Source organism: Bombina bombina, chromosome 7 (assembly GCF_027579735.1).
Source record: "Bombina bombina isolate aBomBom1 chromosome 7, aBomBom1.pri, whole genome shotgun sequence".
Taxonomy (NCBI): Eukaryota; Metazoa; Chordata; class Amphibia; order Anura; family Bombinatoridae; genus Bombina; species Bombina bombina.
Window position 1 is genome coordinate 589634711 of NC_069505.1, and position 10802 is coordinate 589645512.

Here is a 10802-nt window from a genome sequence, read left to right on the forward strand (position 1 = left end):
GATGTACGTATGTACTACAGCTGTTGGGTGGTGGTGAACTGGTGGTGATTGTATTACAATCTCACATTCTCCCTATTAATTGCTGATACACACCAGGCATAGATATGTAGCAGAGTTAGGCTTAAGACGGCTGCATGTAATTAATATATTATGTATTACAATCTCACAGTCTCCCTATTAATTCATACTGCACTGTGCACAGTCATCACCTCTTGGGCTGAGGGCTCATGTCATGACCCAGTTCATATTTAATAAGACAGAGTGCCTAGAGTATTGCTCTTTTTTTGGTATGGCTTCCAAATCTCTGCCTGCCTTGTAATATCCATAGTATTTTTTTAATTAATTAGCAAGAAAAACAAATAGCTTGACAATAAATAGTTACAGGGGATTCTCAAAGAGCCCCTTTGTTTTTCTTGCTAATTAAATAAAAAATACTATGGATATTACAAGGCAGGCAGAGATTTGGAAGCCATACCAAAAAAAAGAGCAACCCTCTAGGCACTCTGTCTTATTAAATATGAACTTGGTCATGGCATGAGCCCTCAGCCCAAGAGGTGATGACTGTGCACAGTGCAAATTATGCTGTCAAGATGGGTGACATAATCACATACAAACACACTTGTTTGGATAATATTTTTTTTCCCTTGGAATTCCTATCTAGACTGTGTTTATGTCTATATATAGTTACATACATTATACATACAGTACACACACATGCTCCACACAAAAACAACAAACCGGAAAGTGTTTAGGCTTTTAATAGTATTATATTAGTATTCTTTTATGATCCACAATACAAATTAACAGCAGTTTATAATAGTGCTTTGAAGGGTCCAATAAAATAATAGAAACAAGGGGCTGACATGAAATAAAAAGTATTAAAATGATTTTGCACTGTTTCCTCCATTTCAGTGTGTTCATAATGTGGTCCATTTTACCTGATGGATTGGATTAAAATGGAAATGGCTGTTTCTCCAACATTGGTGTGTCCGGTCCACGGCGTCATCCTTACTTGTGGGATATTCTCTTCCCCAACAGGAAATGGCAGAGTCCCAGCAAAGCTGGTCACATGATCCCTCCTAGGCTCCGCCCACCCCAGTCATTCTCTTTGCCGTTGCACAGGCAACATCTCCACGGAGATGGTTAAGAGTTTTTTGGTGTTTAAATGTAGTTTTTATTCTTCTATCAAGTGTTTGTTATTTTAAAATAGTGCTGGTATGTACTATTTACTCTGAAACAGAAAAGGATGAAGATTTCTGTTTGTAAGAGGAAGATGATTTTAGCAGACAGTAACTAAAATCGATTGCTGTTTCCACACAGGACTGTTGAGATGAAGTAACTTCAGTTGGGGGAAACAGTTAGCAGACCTTTCTGCTTAAGGTATGACTAGCCATATTTCTAACAAGACCATGTAATGCTGGAAGGCTGTCATTTCCCCTCATGGGGACCGGTAAGCCATTTTCTTAGTTAAATATAAAAGAATAAAGGGCTTAAAAAAGGGCTTAAAAACTGGTAGACATTTTTATGGGCTAAACCGATTGCTTTATTGGGGCATATTATGCAGATTCTAGCTAATAATTGTCATTATAATCTTGGGGAACGTTTAAAAAACGGCAGGCACTGTGTTGGACACCTTTTTTAGTCTGGGGGCCTTTCATTTTCGCGCCATTACTGCGCAGTTGTTTTTGGAGAGCAAGGCATGCAGATGCATGCGTGAGGATCTAAGAATCACTAAAAAAGCTTCTAGAAGGCGTCATTTGGTATCGTATTCCCCTCTGGGTTTGGTTGGGTCTCAGCAAAGCATATAGCTGGGACTGTATAGGGGTTAAATTTGAAAAAGGCTCCGGTTCCGTTAATTTAAGGGTTAAAGCTCTGAAATTTGGTGTGCAATACTTTTAATGCTTTAAGACACTGTGGTGAAATTTTGGTGAATTTTGAACAATTCCTTCATACTTTTTTACATATTCAGTAATAAAGTGTTTTCAGTTTGAAATTTAAAGTGACAGTAACGGTTTTATTTTAAAACGTTTTTTGTGCTTTGTTGACAAGTTTAAGCCTGTTTAACATGTCTGTACCATCAAATAAGCTATGTTCTATATGTATGAAAGCCAATGTGTCTCCCAATTTAAATTTATGTGATAATTGTGCCATAGTGTCCACACCAGTTATGCCCACACAGGAGGCCCCTAGTACATCTAGTGCGCCAATACTTATTACCATGCAACAATTAACGGCTGTAATGGATAACTCCATAGCAAATCTTTTATCCAAAATGCCTACTTATCAGAGAAAGCGCGATTGCTCTGTTTTAAACACTGAAGAGCAAGAGGACGCTGATGATAACTGTTCTGACATACCCTCACACCAATCTCAAGGGGCCATGAGGGAGGTTTTGTCTGATGGAGAAATCTCAGATTCAGGAAAAATTTCTCATCAAGCTGAACCTGATGTTGTGACATTTAAATTTAAATTAGAACATCTCCGCGCACTGCTTAAGGAGGTGTTATCTACTCTGGATGATTGTGACAATTTGGTCATTCCAGAGAAATTATGTAAGATGGACAAGTTCCTAGAGGTTCCGGTGCCCCCCGACGCTTTTCCTATACCCAAGCGGGTGGCGGACATAGTAAATAAAGAGTGGGAAAGGCCTGGCATACCTTTTGTTCCCCCCCCTATATTTAAGAAATTATTTCCTATAGTCGACCCCAGAAAGGACTTATGGCAGACAGTCCCCAAGGTCGAGGGGGCGGTTTCTACTCTAAACAAACGCACTACTATTCCTATCGAAGATAGTTGTGCTTTCAAAGATCCTATGGATAAGAAATTAGAGGGTTTGCTTAAAAAGATTTTTGTACAGCAAGGTTACCTTCTACAACCAATTTCATGCATTGTTCCTGTCACTACGGCAGCGTGTTTCTGGTTCGAGGAACTAGAAAAGTCGCTCAGTAAAGAATCTTCGTATGAGGAGGTTATGGACAGAGTTCAAGCACTTAAATTGGCTAACTCTTTTGTTTTAGATGCCGCTTTGCAATTAGCTAGATTAGCGGCGAAAAATTCAGGGTTTGCTATCGTGGCGCGCAGAGCGTTTTGGCTAAAGTCTTGGTCAGCGGATGTGTCTTCCAAGACAAAATTGCTTAACATTCCTTTCAAAGGTAAAACATTATTTGGACCTGATTTGAAAGAGATTATTTCAGACATCACTGGGGGAAAGGGCCACGCCCTCCCACAGGATAGGTCTTTTAAGGCTAAAAATAAGCCTAATTTTCGTCCCTTTCGCAGAAACGGACCAGCCTCTAATTCTGCATCCTCTAAGCAAGAGGGTAATACTTCACAACCCAAACCAGCCTGGAAACCAATGCAAGGCTGGAACAAGGGTAAGCAGGCCAAGAAGCCTACCACTGCTACCAAAACAGCATGAAGGGATAGCCCCCGATCCGCTACCGGATCTAGTGGGGGGCAGACTTTCTCTCTTTGCTCAGGCTTGGGCAAGAGATGTTCAGGATCCTTGGGCGCTAGAAATAGTTTCTCAAGGTTATCTCCTGGAATTCAAGGAACTACCCCCAAGGGGAAGGTTCCACAGGTCTCAATTATCTTCAAACCAAATAAAGAGACAGGCATTCTTACATTGTGTAGAAGACCTGTTAAAGATGGGAGTGATACATCCAGTTCCAATAAGAGAACAAGGAATGGGATTTTATTCCAATCTGTTCATAGTTCCCAAAAAAGAGGGAACATTCAGACCAATTTTGGATCTAAAGATCCTAAACAAATTTCTCAGGGTACCATCGTTCAAAATGGAAACTATTCGAACGATCCTACCTACTATCCAGGAAAATCAATTTATGACTACCGTGGATTTAAAGGATGCATACCTACATATTCCTATCCACAAGGAACATCATCAGTTCCTAAGGTTCGCTTTTCTGGACAAGCATTACCAGTTTGTGGCACTTCCATTCGGATTAGCCACTGCTCCAAGGATTTTCAAAAAGGTACTAGGGTCCCTTCTAGCGGTTCTAAGACCAAGGGGCATTGCAGTAGTACCTTACTTGGACGACATCCTGATTCAAGCGTCGTCCCTGTCAAAAGCAAAGGCTCATACGGACATCGTCCTAGCCTTTCTCAGATCTCACGGATGGAAGGTGAACAAAGAAAAAAGTTCTCTGTCCCCGTCAACAAGAGTTCCCTTCTTGGGAACAATAATAGATTCCTTAGAAATGAGGATTTTTCTGACAGAGGTCAGAAAATCAAAATTTCTAAGCTCTTGTCAAGTACTTCATTCTGTTCCTCGTCCTTCCATAGCGCAGTGCATGGAAGTAATAGGATTGATGGTTGCAACAATGGACATAGTTCCTTTTGCACGAATTCATCTAAGACCATTACAACTGTGCATGCTCAGACAGTGGAATGGGGATTATACAGACTTGTCTCCGATGATTCAAGTAGATCAAAAGACCAGAGATTCACTCCGTTGGTGGCTGATCCTGGACAATCTGTCACAGGGAATGAGCTTCCGCAGACCAGAGTGGGTCATTGTCACGACCGACGCCAGCCTAGTGAGCTGGGGCGCGGTCTGGGAATCCCTGAAAGCTCAGGGTCTATGGTCTCGGGAAGAGTCTCTTCTCCCGATAAACATTCTGGAACTGAGAGCGATATTCAATGCTCTCAGAGCTTGGCCTCAACTAGCAAAGGCCAAATTCATAAGGTTTCAGTCAGACAACATGACGACCGTTGCATATATCAATCATCAGGGGGGAACAAGGAGTTCCCTGGCGATGAAAGAAGTGACCAAGATAATTCAATGGGCGGAGGATCACTCCTGCCACTTGTCTGCGATCCACATCCCAGGAGTGGAAAATTGGGAAGCGGATTTTCCGAGTCGTCAGACATTCCATCCGGGGGAGTGGGAACTCCATCCGGAAATCTTTGCCCAAATAACTCAATTATGGGGCATTCCAGACATGGATCTGATGGCGTCTCGTCAGAACTTCAAGGTTCCTTGCTACGGGTCCAGATCCAGGGATCCCAAGGCGACTCTAGTAGATGCACTAGTAGCATCTTGGACCTTCAACCTAGCTTATGTATTCCCACCGTTTCCTCTCATCCCCAGGCTGGTAGCCAGGATCAATCAGGAGAGGGCCTCTGTGATCTTGATAGCTCCTGCGTGGCCAAGCAGGACTTGGTATGCAGACCTGGTGAATATGTCATCGGCTCCACCATGGAAGCTACCTTTGAGACAGGACCTTCTTGTTCAGGGTCCATTCGAACATCCGAATCTGGTTTCCCTCCAACTGACGGCTTGGAGATTGAACGCTTGATTTTATCAAAGCGTGGGTTTTCAGATTCTGTAATAGATACTCTGATTCAGGCTAGAAAGCCTGTAACTAGAAAAATTTACCATAAAATATGGAAAAAATATATCTGTTGGTGTGAATCTAAAGGATTCCCATGGAACAAGATAAGAATTCCTAAGATTCTATCCTTTCTACAAGAAGGTTTGGAGAAAGGATTATCTGCAAGTTCTCTGAAGGGACAGATCTCTGCTTTATCTGTTTTACTTCACAAAAGACTGGCAGCCATGCCAGATGTTCAAGCATTTGTTCAGGCTCTGGTTAGGATCAAGCCTGTTTACAGACCTTTGACTCCTCCCTGGAGTCTAAATCTAGTTCTTTCAGTTCTTCAAGGGGTTCCGTTTGAACCCTTACATTCCGTAGATATTAAGTTACTATCTTGGAAAGTTTTGTTTTTGGTTGCAATTTCTTCTGCTAGAAGAGTTTCAGAGTTATCTGCCCTGCAGTGTTCTCCGCCCTATCTGGTGTTCCATGCAGATAAGGTGGTTTTGCGTACTAAGCCTGGTTTTCTTCCGAAAGTTGTTTCCAACAAAAATATTAACCAGGAGATAGTTGTACCTTCTTTGTGTTCGAATCCAGTTTCAAAGAAGGAACGTTTGTTACACAATTTGGACGTAGTCCGTGCTCTAAAATTCTATTTAGAGGCTACTAAAGATTTCAGACAAACATCTTCCTTGTTTGTTGTTTATTCTGGTAAAAGGAGAGGTCAAAAAGCGACTTCTACCTCTCTTTCCTTTTGGCTTAAAAGCATTATCCGATTGGCTTATGAGACTGCCGGACGGCAGCCTCCTGAAAGAATCACAGCTCACTCCACTAGGGCTGTGGCTTCCACATGGGCCTTCAAGAACGAGGCTTCTGTTGACCAGATATGTAAGGCAGCGACTTGGTCTTCACTGCACACTTTTGCCAAATTTTACAAATTTGATACTTTTGCTTCTTCAGAGGCTATTTTTGGGAGAAAGGTTTTGCAAGCCGTGGTGCCTTCCATTTAGGTGACCTGATTTGCTCCCTCCCTTCATCCGTGTCCTAAAGCTTTGGTATTGGTTCCCACAAGTAAGGATGACGCCGTGGACCGGACACACCAATGTTGGAGAAAACAGAATTTATGCTTACCTGATAAATTACTTTCTCCAACGGTGTGTCCGGTCCACGGCCCGCCCTGGTTTTTTAATCAGGTCTGATGAATTATTTTCTCTAACTACAGTCACCACGGTATCATATGGTTTCTCCTATATATATTTCCTCCTGTCCGTCGGTCGAATGACTGGGGTGGGCGGAGCCTAGGAGGGATCATGTGACCAGCTTTGCTGGGACTCTTTGCCATTTCCTGTTGGGGAAGAGAATATCCCACAAGTAAGGATGACGCCGTGGACCGGACACACCGTTGGAGAAAGTAATTTATCAGGTAAGCATAAATTCTGTTTTTTTTCTGTTGAAACCACAACCTGTACTTCAAAATTCCAAAATGCACATTTCTATTTTACTTTTATTATTATGTACTGCATTATTTTGGTATCCTTTGTTGAAGAGCATACCTAAGTGGGATGTGCACGTGTGTTTCTTGAGCACCGTATTGCAGCAGCTGTGTTGGCAGTATTGATAACTTGTTCTTTGTGTAAAATTTGTATGGTAAATTATTTCTATTTTTACAATACAGTAGTGAGAAGAGAAGAGATTGTGTATCATTCTAATTACTTAGTAACTGGCACTGTGCCACAGAATTGTGTGAGTGTATGTGAGCAGAGTGTGTGTGGGTGTCAGTGAGCAGAGTATGTGTGCTTTATTCTCCAGGTAATCAATACATTTCAGATGAACTAGTGCTTTAGTTTCTCAACCATGGTCCTCAAGTACCCTCAACAGGCCAGGTTTTCATTAAAGCTGAACCAGTGCACAGGTGAAGTAATCAGCTTATCAGTAACACAGTGGTTAATAACTTGCTCTCACCCATTAGCTGATTACTTCACCTGTGCACTGGTTCAGCTATAATTAAAACCTGCCCTGTTGGGGGTACTTGCAGCCCGCGGTATATGTGTTTCTTCAGCATATCGTATCTAGTGCCTCACCCGCCTCTAACTTCACTGCACGTCACTGACCTGTAGTCATACCTCTATTGTCCAGAACAGAGTTGTATCTTTATATATGTTTGACTCTAAGCTACATATATATGTTGCTTTTTCTTTTTACTCTAGCTTGGACTTAAAAGATTTTTTAGGTATATATATATATATATATAAAACGATATCTATATATATCTATATATATAAATATATATATATATATATATATATATATATATATATATATATATATATATATATATATATAAAACGATATCTATATATATATATATATATATATATATATAAAACGATATCTATATATATATATATATATATATATATATATATATATATATATATATATATATATATATATATATATATAAAAACGATATCTACATATTTAGCAACGTCATGGCTTTTACTTACAGCAATAGTGACTGGGATTCTGATGTAAAATATACTTTTTCTCTTAAAGAAACAGGGGAAGAGGGATCAATAGCAGATAGTAACATATATAAAGTGTTCAAAGAACAGAAACAGCTACTATACAAACAGTTGAGAGTCAAATGGGAAATCGCCAGTTTATCCAACTATCAGAAAGCAGGAATGATTCACATGGGTCTAAGGTTTCTTAAACTTCCGGGTGACTAATTTACAAGAGAGACTATTATTCCTTACTTTAGGGAACAGTGGGAGGAAATACTGACTGAGTGCTCCAACAAGCTTATGACACTAATATTGAAAGAGGACCAACTTAAATTAGAAAAGATTAACAAAGAACTGACTGAGATGACAGAGACTCTAAACAAGTGGGAGGACAATAGTGAGTTTAAGGAATTAAATGACAAGATGAAAAATGAAATTTTACGTACACAATCAAAAATGAAGATTAAAAAGATAAAGAAATATATTAGGGATGATAAAAATTATCAGTCGAAACAGGTACAGTATATACATTCAACAAAAATAGAAATAATAATAGTGATTCTGAATGATGAGGGTAACAAGAAATCTATATCTAAAACAGGTACAAAAAATAAAAGACATCAAGAAAAAGAGTGAATACAATAAACAGCAATTACAGATTGAGGAACAAAAAGTAGATAATCAATCTGTCTTCTACTATCCTAACAAGTAATCAGATTACTGTACTCAAAAAAGGTTTGTTGTTCTCTCCAGTGAAATGTCTTGACAAATTTGAAGCAATCAAAGATCTGCATTTATTTGCTAGGAAGTGAGCATGCCATAGGTTTATTTGCTGGAGAGGCTGATACTAAACCTGACATAAACCCAGACGATGTCCTTGACACTTGAGCATCACTAGAAAAAGAATCTGGTGATGCTGATGGATGAAGAGAACAAAGTACACTTAATAGTGGCCTTGGACCGAATTATTCTTTTATGTCTAACTTAAGTAAAGTACCTGTAGTGCATACTTTAGTCAAATTGGTTGAATCTGAAATTAAAAGTCTAAACAATGGTGGCTCCCTTTTGGACAACTTGACAAAGGGGGAAAGAAAGCCCTAATTGAACTTGGTAGCAAACAGAATATAGTGATCAAGTCGTCCAATAAGGGGGGCAACATTTTGGTTCAGGACACTTTCAGATATATGGAAGAATGCTACAGACAACTAAAAGACACAACACAGTATGAAAGATTGGATTTCAATCCACTGGATCAGATACTGTGTTACCTATAGAAGATACTTGATAGGCATATATGAATCAAATTATATATGAATTCCTTTAACCTAAGTTTCCTAAAATACCTACTTTCTACACCATACCAAAGGTCCATAAGGAGGGGTGTAAGTATCCCCCCGGAAGACTATTATAGCTGGTATAGATGGTCCTCTGGAGGGTATAGGAGAGTACATTGATCATTTTTGGAAACCGTTTGTCACATATCTTACCTCATTTGTACAAGATACGCTGGATCTACTTAAAAAGATCAGTGGTTTGACTATTGAGGAAGATACTATTCTGGCAACAATTGATGTTGAATCCTTATATTCGAGTATCCCTCATGCAAAGGGGTTACAAGCAAATAGGTATTACTTACAACAAAGAGGTACATCTTTTCAACAATATCCGGATTTTGTTTGTAATCTCCTTGAGTTTGCATTAACAAATAATTTCTTTGTATTCGATGATAGATATTTCCTCCAGATAAGAGGTACAGCTATGGGGGCGAAATTTGCCCCCTCGTATTCTTGCCTCTATCTGGGTTTTGGGAACATATCTATGTCTTGCACTCTGCCACAGCGATTACACATATCTGTATGGCTTCGCTATATAGATGATGTGTTCCTCCTGTGGCAGCGCATCCCGCCATCTATACAAGTTTGTCAAATCCCTGGACAATGAAACATTTAACTTGAGGTTCACCCTGACTTCCAACGAGAGAGAGATTAATTTTTTGGATCTATTATTAAAGATAAAGGGGGACTGAGGACAAAAATCTACCGCAAACCGACTTCAACTAATAGCTTGTTGAGAGCAGATAGCGTCCATCCCAAACATCAAATCAGAGGGATCCCAGTCTCTCAATTTTTTTGAGCACGTAGAAACTGCACAACTAATTTTGACTTTAGTGATGAGTCACATAATCTAACACAGAGATTTAAAGATTGAGGCTACCCAAACAAACTAATCAGTAATGCCTATCAACGCCTGAGAGATCAGTCTCAACAGGATAGCCTCTTCAAACTCACATCCAATAAGAAACATAAACAGGGAGATAAACAGCCCATAGTAAGATATATAACAGTACAATGAAAGTTGGGAGGATATACGTAACATACTGAAACAATATTGGCATATTCTACATACAGATGCCAAATTAAGTTCCATTTTGACAGCCAGCCACACGACAGCACGCAGGGCACCAAACCTGCGAGATAGTCTAGTTCATAGCCACTTTGTAAAAACCCCAAACTCATGCAATTGGTTACAAAGAGTCAATGTGAAACCAGGTTGCTATCCCTGTATACAATGTAAGGCTTCTAACCATATTGATAAAATTTGTTTTTTTTCTGACAGGGTAGGCAAAGTGTATAAAATAAGGAGCAAAATAACGTGTAGAACTGAGGGTTTAGTGTATTTAACCAAATGTAGCTGTTCCCTTTATTACATAGGCAAAACTATGAGAGCTCTCCATGATAGGGTTCTTGAGCACTTGAGAGATATTGAAAATGAGGAAAAAACCTCAAGCATAGCGAGACCTTTTAAACTCTACCATAACTCTTCTACACGAGATTTCAGGATTATAGGGATTGACCAAGCACCTCTAGGCATTAGGGGGTTAACATTGATAGAATAATTCTCCAACGTGAGAGTAGATGGATTTTTAATTTAGACACACTAGCCCCAAATTGCCTGAATGAGG